General features: G+C 44.0%; 1 non-coding gene across 1 annotated transcript; it reads left to right on the top strand.

The window, feature by feature from the left end:
* Positions 1-6,018: 6,018 nt before the first annotated feature.
* LOC138526660 (5.8S ribosomal RNA) lies at positions 6,019-6,172 on the top strand. The gene has a single exon (XR_011283692.1). It is a non-coding gene; the product is annotated as a 5.8S ribosomal RNA (ribosomal RNA).
* The last annotated feature ends 2,124 nt before the right edge of the window (positions 6,173-8,296 follow it).

Raw genomic sequence — 8,296 nt, 5'->3', positions numbered from 1 at the left:
GACCCCAGTACATATCTCAGTTTTGGAAGCAATTATGTTGTATTCTGGGAATTCAAAGTGCCTTGTCTTCAGGTTATCACCCACAAACCAATGGAGCTACTGAACGTGTAAACCAAACTCTTGAACAATACCTTCGTTGCTTCGCTAACAAGGTCCAAGATGAATGGTCACTCTTAATACCTGTGGCCGAATTTGCTTATAACAATTCAGACCATTCAGCTATCAAAACCAGTCCCTTCTTCTGTAGTCAAGGATTCCATCCTTCAGTTCTACCCTCCGTTCTCCCACACCCTACCCCAGTTCCTGCGATAGATTCCTGGATTGAAACCCTTATTACAGTACACAAAGAAGTTAAGGAAAACTTAGAAAGGGCCAGAAGAGACGTTAAACGTTATGCTGACTCAAAAGAAGACCTGGGGCCTCATTACGAGGTGGGCGGTAAGGCATTACCGGCACCGGTAAGTGCACCGGTGCCGGTAATCCCTTACCGCCCTACTACAATTCCCTTTGTGGGTCCTCCCTTAACGCCTGGTTTTTCTGTTATTAGCGCCTTCCCCATTTCCATTGAGCCCTATGGGGGCTCAAATGGGAATGGGGAAGGGCCCTGGTGAATGGGGAATTACCGGTCCCGCCAACCTTGGAATGGACCGGTAATTGCTCCATTCACCAGGGCAGAGTCGGAACGAATTTGGAGGCAGCAATGGCACTATTAGAGCCATGGCTAACTCCAACCTCATAATGAGGCCCCTGGACCTTCCTACTCTGTAGGTGATAAAGTCTGGTTATCCTCGAAGCTCCTTCCTCGACATCTGCACCCAAATAAATTGGCTCCCAGGTATCACGGCCCCTTTTCTATTCAAGAAATCGTCAATCCAGTGGCCTTTCGACTCCGACTACCAGAATCCTGGAAAAGGATGCACCCAGTCTTCCATACCTCACTGTTAAAACCGTATTTTCAGTCATCTCGAACAGCTCCAAAATCTACCCCAGTGATTGTAAATGACCAACTCGAATATGAGGTTTCCAGAATCTGTGACTCTAGGTACCGACGTGGGCAACTACAATATTTGGTCGAATGGAAAGGATGTCCTCCCAGTGAGCGCACCTGGGAACCCATGTCAAACATGAATGCCCCCAGGCTGGTTCGAAGATTCCATCTTATCCATCCGGGCAAGCCCAGAGGAGTTGGGTTTCAGAGGAGGCATACTATCATGAACCGTCGTCTCCGCCCTTTCTGGACTTCCTGATCCCTGACCCATAGGGGATTGAATACAGTGATCCTTCCAACATGGCTGCTCGAAACGGAACGCTCCTGGTCAGTCTCTACGTTCCACGCTCTACAAAACAGACACGCCCCGCGGCTCTGCGCGTCTCAACGCTACCGCTTACTGTAGTCGGACGTGTGTTGCCGGAATTTGTTCGGGGCTCCCTTTTGATTCCTTGTTCCCGGTTCCTTGAAATCCTGTCCTTCCTCCCATTCCTCTACCTTATCTTTCTGGATTTCTTCCACGCTCGGGTCACGGCGTTCCGTGCCTCCGAGTGCAACTTCATTCCTTCCTGATATCCACCCTGGACTTCTAAACGCTCCCGGAAGCTGGATAGCGAACCTCACGCTGGAATCCGAGGACCAGCGTTCGGGTTTGTACAAATCCCAGACCGTGAGAAAGAAGACATCCCAGAAGGTCACAAGCAAACAACAAAAGCAGGTGAGAAGGGGAGAGACTTGTGGCAGGCATGGGGGTTGTGCATTCCGAATAGACATGTCTTGGGAGACCATTGCCTGCACCATACATGGGTTAGAGCTTCACAAACAGATCTTTTGGATCACTGTTTTGTTTCTCAATACAATTTTATTGGCATCAAGTCTCTGAAGATTGAATGTACTGATGTTAGCGATCACCTCCTGTTGGGGGTCAAATGGAGTGTGAAGATCCAGTCAAACATACATTTTATAATAATATGTTGGATGTAAACCAAGGTGGTAATAGGGTTGCATGGAATCGGCGTAACGTACAAGCCTTTAATAATAGCCTATTATCCATGTATCCTGAAGAGTTGTTTGGTGAACGGCTGAAGAATCACTGTTATCACGAGGGAATGGAAGAAGTTTATGCTGCACCGGATTTTACATAAGCACGCTTATGACCCCGAAGTGCATTATAAAAAGAGAGAATTGCAAAGGGCTCTGAAAAGAAGTAATCCGGTAGATACTACCCAGAGCCGACATTCCAAAAACTGTTTATAAACTAATAATGTACTAGCTGGGTCTACTCTCCCCCAAAGTTGGTGTGATATGGAAGAATTTGGTTATGCTGGCGAAAATTGCTTCTGCAGCAGAGTTTTCTTTTAATTTGGTGGCATTTAAAGCAACTAATGGACAAATATCTTAGTAAACCCTTTAACAGCTGGGTTTCAAGGTGGGTGGAATACATTATATATTATGATGTAACCCTTGTACTGGTGCAGGATCTTCCAAAAAAAGCTAAACATAAACTGTGGGAATTAGATTGGATTAACCTCTATTACCCACCCTTGGAAGCCAAACTCCCTCTTGATGCCTTTTATCTAGCTTTTAGGAAGGCTTTTAAACCTGATATTCAAATCTTTGGCTCCCCTTAAACAATGCTGCTCACAGAAAACACTCTACACCCAATGATGGTTCTCCTCTGATATTTTAGACGCTAGAGCTAAAAAAAAAGGAGAGCAGAACGCCATTGGCGTACGAATCTCTCCGTTGATTCTCTTAATACATACAAGGCAGCTGCGAGACTATTTAAAAACTCCCTTCTGAAAGCTAAAGAAGCAAAACTCAATGCTAGAATTGAATCTGCCAAGTTCAAGCCTAGAGAATTGTTCAAAGTGCTATCTGAATTTAAGGGCACTCATGTGGATATTCTTCCTGAAGCCGACAAAACATGGTGTCAGCAGATCCATGATTGCTTCACTCAGAAAGTTATCTCACACCAACAAAACATCTCTCATCAATTGAACCTATTTCAATCCTCTGAGCAAATGGCAAAATGTTCTATATATGACCCAGCTCTTCCATGCTTCTCCTTTCATGGAGTATTAGAAAGTGAAGTTAGCGAAGTCATTTCAAAATGAAAGCCTACATCCTGCAAAGGAGACAGCTTCCCTGCCTTACTATTCGAAGACTTTCGAGACATTTTGACACCATGGGTATAATATTAAGTATTTCAATCAGGCGATACACCCTGGTCTCAGCCGCCTAGTATGCAGTGCTTATTTTATTATGTCTATAGGTTCAATATTCTGAGGGAAATACCACTCATATCACACCCCTTCTCAAAATACCCCAGGTCACAATGTGACAGGAATCAGGCTGGTTGGTAAAGGTAATATTTATTTATGTATTTATTTATTTAAAATTCAAATTAACATATACTTTTTAATAGGGAGCAGCAATCCCCAATGTGGTGACAATCACAAATAAAAAGGTATGTAAGTCAGTTAAATTCACTTTTAGCAACAGAGAAGATAAAACATCAGAGAAAAGAATACTTTTGACTTGTTTGAAAAGATAGCACTTAGGTTAGGATTTCCCCCTGCAATATTCCTCAACCCACCAATAAGCTATTCTGAATAGATATAAGGAAGCAGCAGGTATTTAGGAAGAAAGAACAGTAAACCAAATTTAAATACCACCTTCCCTCCTCAAACTAGAGGGAACAACGGGTTTGCAATCTTACACTTTTTAAAATGACATTCAAAAATGGCTTAGCAAAACAACAATTGGTGAAATACACTGATTTTGATATAATTCAGAGTTGAAATGAGGTCTCTATCTGTTAAACTGAGTGAGTTATGCAATGTTGAATGAGAGGCGTTTTTGGAAAATAATGGTGCGAAAAAGAAAACAGAAATCAACTTTCATGAGGATAGTTTTATTCTACACTAGGGCATTCAGGCTAGGTTACCAGATTGAAACACAGTAAGCTCTAGAGTTGATCCGCGGAACCAACCCCAGCACCTCCGTGTCCACCCTGGCGGACTCAGTCCAATTACATGAGGGAGGATTTAAGGGTTTGGGATTTCTCAAGACAAAATGATTTAAAGAAGTTAGCACTAGCACAAAGAATCAAAGGCAAGGTTTGAAGAATGTTTGTGACAATATTACAAGTTCTTAAGGTAAGGGTAGGATGGTTTAGAGATTGGGATAGATTGGGATGGAACAGAACAAGGCAAGGTATGCTATGATTTTCTATGCTTCCTATTAATACTTACAGTCCACTTTAATTTAGGATTTTGGACCGTCCAGGGTTCTGGCCATCACACGGATCAGGTCTAACCAAGGACAGCAGGGCACATCTGGTGGGATAGGGTCAGCTGGGCAGTTCTAGTCACCTGGACGCACTGGACTGGACTGGATTGGCCCTTCTGGTTACTGGACACTGGAGATCAGTCGGATGGCGAGTTTGCAGCAGGCATGCATTTAGTAGCAAGCTAGACTGGATCAAAATGCTTCCCTTGGGTTTTGGGATTTGTTTCAGAAATTTGAGGCCTAGCAGAAAAGGAGTTCAGCAATGCTGAGGCCTTGGCTTTGTAAGGAAAATCAGGAATCAGGAACAAGGATGGAGAATTTATGAACAAGGCGCCACACAGAAATCAGGAAGTAGTCAGGAATCAGTCTCTGTGTGCTATGAGGTTCCCTTATTTATCATGCCAAATGACATCACGCAAGTATATGGCAGGGGCAGTCTTACTGTCCACACCCCTAACGCTAGGATTTGGACAAAAGCATAACCTCTGCCTTGCTTTTCGCTGATTGGATGACAGAAAATGATGTCATGTTTATGGGATGATTTTTACACTGTCTGGAAACCTCCCATAGCTATTGAGACCAAAATCTAACTTTCCCACAAATACATATTTATGTAGTTATGATCTCTAAGAAAATCAGATGCACAGGTTATATATTTTGTGGTTTACATTTCAATCCAAATCCCAAGTCTGTGGGACATGGAATAGTTTTTCTGTTACATTTTGCCAATTTTAACCATGAAAGATTTGGCCTAAAATTTCCCAATTTTATACATAGATGTGCTTTTATCCCTAGAATAGGTGTATAAAATGTTATATTCACCACATTAATACTTTCTTTTTATATTCATTAACACGGTCATTCTTCATAATCTCTGTTCCTTATGCAGTACTGAGTCCTACCAAGTCTTGAAATGAATAGCATGAAATTAGATTTAAAACTACCAACTTTCAGATTTTTCCTCATTCTTGTGGCAAAGTTAAATGTCTTTAAAGTTCAGTTCCAAATAGGTTTTTTAAACACCAAATGTCCTTGTCAGTTTTTTTTTCTTTTTCCCAAGTGTAAGCAAATGTCAATCCCTTTTAAGTAGAATGAGGGGCCTATTCCTTGTGAGTGAAGCTTCCTGCCCCTCCCACTGGAAAGGTGAACGTCTTAGCCTGCTATTGTCTTAGCCTGGGGCAAAGACAAATGTCTAACATGACTTGAAAAGCCCCATTGTCCTGGGGATTCAAAGCCTACAGCTAGCAATTAGCCTTTTCCTGTTCCAGCACTTGAGGTGTCACCCTTTCTCAGGGGTGGCAACTGGTAGAGCAAGTTTTTTTTATTTGACATAGTTTGCCAACTCAGCCTGGGTTTTAGCTTTGATTTATACTTTTAAATCTTAACCTTAAACATATAGAATTAAAACAGTTTATAAGTGCATCTTTAACATTAACAAATCCTTTTACTTAAGTAATTAAGACTTGACACAACAATGTACTTTTAAAATAGGCGTTTTTACCATTTCCTTAAATTCCGTTTTCATCTCAGTAAATATACACTCTGTGCAGCTTATAGTTCTGGTCTTGAGTGCTAGAATTGTTTTTGCAGCATGGATACAGTTACAGTCATCTGTTCTGAGTCTCTCTCTGGACAGCTGATCCTGGAAACTGTTGCAAAGGAATAGTTGCATTTCCTTTCAAAATGAAAACAAAGCCTCGGGTTGATTTTCCAAAGATACATTGGACTGGAGTTCTGACTCTTGACAGTGGATCACTCGGCTTGTACGTCGATGAAGAACGCAGCTAGCTGCGAGAATTAGTGTGAATTGCAGGACACATTGATCATCGACACTTTCAACTCACCTTGCAGCCCCGTGTTCCTCCCGGGGCTACACCTGTCTGAGGGTTGCAAAAAAAAAAATAATAATAATTGGACTGGAGTTGTCACTCAAATGAGGCCCGGTTCCTCTGAGACTCAAGAAATGATCCTGTGTAACGCTCACCTGATTCCCACGGAGGCGCTGGTCTTGGCAGGAAGGTGTCTGTGACTCGAAAAGTGATGTGCAGGACTCGATTGGTTTCTGGGGTCGAACCTCTTCGCACTGTGTGTCAAACTCGTAGGGTGAGGTTTCTGCAGGTGAAAGAATATGGGGGTTAATGGTCTGGGTTGTTGAATGTCCCTCTCTCTCTCTCTCTTCCTAACTTCTCCGTAGAGCCCCCAGGTCAACGTGCTCACCTTAGATAGGTGAATGCTGGACTCTCCATCTGCGTCTGGTGCAGGGTGCCGTTGCCAGTTCCTTCACTGGTGAAACATAGGCCTCTTGAACTCAGAGGATCGTTACCGTCGTTAACTGCACGAGCAGTGAGTTTCCAGACACCTTTTTAGTCTTTATAGTCTTTAGGTGCGTGGCACGTTAATATTGAACAGGACTCTGTATAATGCTTTTCCCTTTTTGTCTTGCAGGACTCTTGAGATGGAAGATGGAGTGAAGCTCCTGGAAATGCGTAAGTAAATGCAGGCGCTCTAACTGTCTTTTTCCCTTGCAGCTTAGTTCGTGCTGAAGAGACGCCGGAGTATTTGCAGGCGTTCTATTGCGACGAGCGCGATGGGCGTAAGTAAATACCTGTCTAATGTCTCTTCTTTTGTCTTTCAGAAGTTGGGTTGCAGCGCCGGAGTCCGCGGAATGCCCTTAAGTAATAACAATGCTTTTATCTTCACAGGCGGCGATGCAGCGTGAAGAAATCCGGAATTCGCGGAGTGCCGGTAAGTAATAACAATGCTTTTGTCTTCACAGGCGGAGGTGCAGCGTGAAAAATGGCTGCAGCCGATGGATCGGGTGAGTAAGCACTGCGAGTAAAGATTGCCTTGCTAACCTGCTGTTTCTTGTCTTTGCAGGTGCTGCTGTTGACTGGATACAGGAATGGTAAGTATAATTCTTGCAGGTTCAGGATCGAAAGAAGAAAGGCTGGAACAGACTCGGTGAGCGTTCTGCTGCAGATGCAGAATAACGCGAAGCACGTTTCATCTATCGGGTGTGGTTTAAATAGCCTTGGAGTGATGAGGCGTCTTCCTCCACGGCCCCGCCTAGGTAAGAAAAGAGTTCCAGTTCCAGAAGAGTTCCAGTGCTGTATCCAAGGAGTGGAGCTTGCCCCACCCAGGTAAGAAAGTAGTTCCTGTTCACAGAGGACTTCTAAGTGGCTGGTAAGTAAGCAGCATGGTCTGCTGCAGGTAAGTCCACCCAAGCACCTTCACACATATTATGAGCCCGGCGCTTCCAGTGCCGGGACCAATGGTTTTGATGAGCCTGGTGCCACCGGCACCAGGACAAGGTCCAAAAGGTCCCAGTGGGGACCGGCTGGTGCCTAGGATTAGGGTTAGGGGCCTGCTTCCAAGGACGTTGGGCTGGTTCTGGCTCCTTGGAAGCAATGATCATGACATCCTGGGCATTGCAGGGCCCTTTTGGTCACAGTGGTTCATAAGAAATGAATGGATTTAGCGCCAAGCAGCACTTTTTAAGATTGGGAAAGTGTCATTTTAAAAGGAATTTTCGGGTTTCCAGCGCAATGATGTTGCTTCATTCACTTTGCTCCATGTAAAATGTTGCAGGGCCCACTGGCATAATTCTGCGGTGAGGACTCTGTTTTACCCCACCTGAACTGTGTGTGGCATGGGGTGTGCAGCCATTTTCTGGTTGTGACCAAAACGCAGTTTAAAGATTTTGGCACGCACAAATGTAGTGAGGCACATCTGAGTGGGTCAAAATATCCCACAGAATCCCTCCCCTGCCTTCGTCTTGACTTCCAGTCGTTGGGGGAGTTGGGCACGTGGGATTGTTTTTCTTTTCGTGAAAAAGCAGGTTCAGTCAGGTGTAAGTCCTTCTCCCATCATCGAATGATGCGACACGCTCTCCTAGCTTCCTCCGTTTGGAATGTGGAACGATACCCCCGCCTTCTCTCAGTTTTTCTTTTCTGGTGTGGAGCGGTATAATCAGTGCAAATCTATAAAATAGAACACAAACCAGGTATGACAATT

Source organism: Ambystoma mexicanum, chromosome 7p (genome assembly GCF_040938575.1).
Source record: "Ambystoma mexicanum isolate Mex_15411 chromosome 7p, UKY_AmexF1_1, whole genome shotgun sequence".
In the NCBI taxonomy this organism is placed as follows: Eukaryota; Metazoa; Chordata; class Amphibia; order Caudata; family Ambystomatidae; genus Ambystoma; species Ambystoma mexicanum.
The sequence above is the reverse complement of the archived record's forward strand: the minus strand, read 5'-3'. Positions and strand labels throughout refer to the sequence as shown.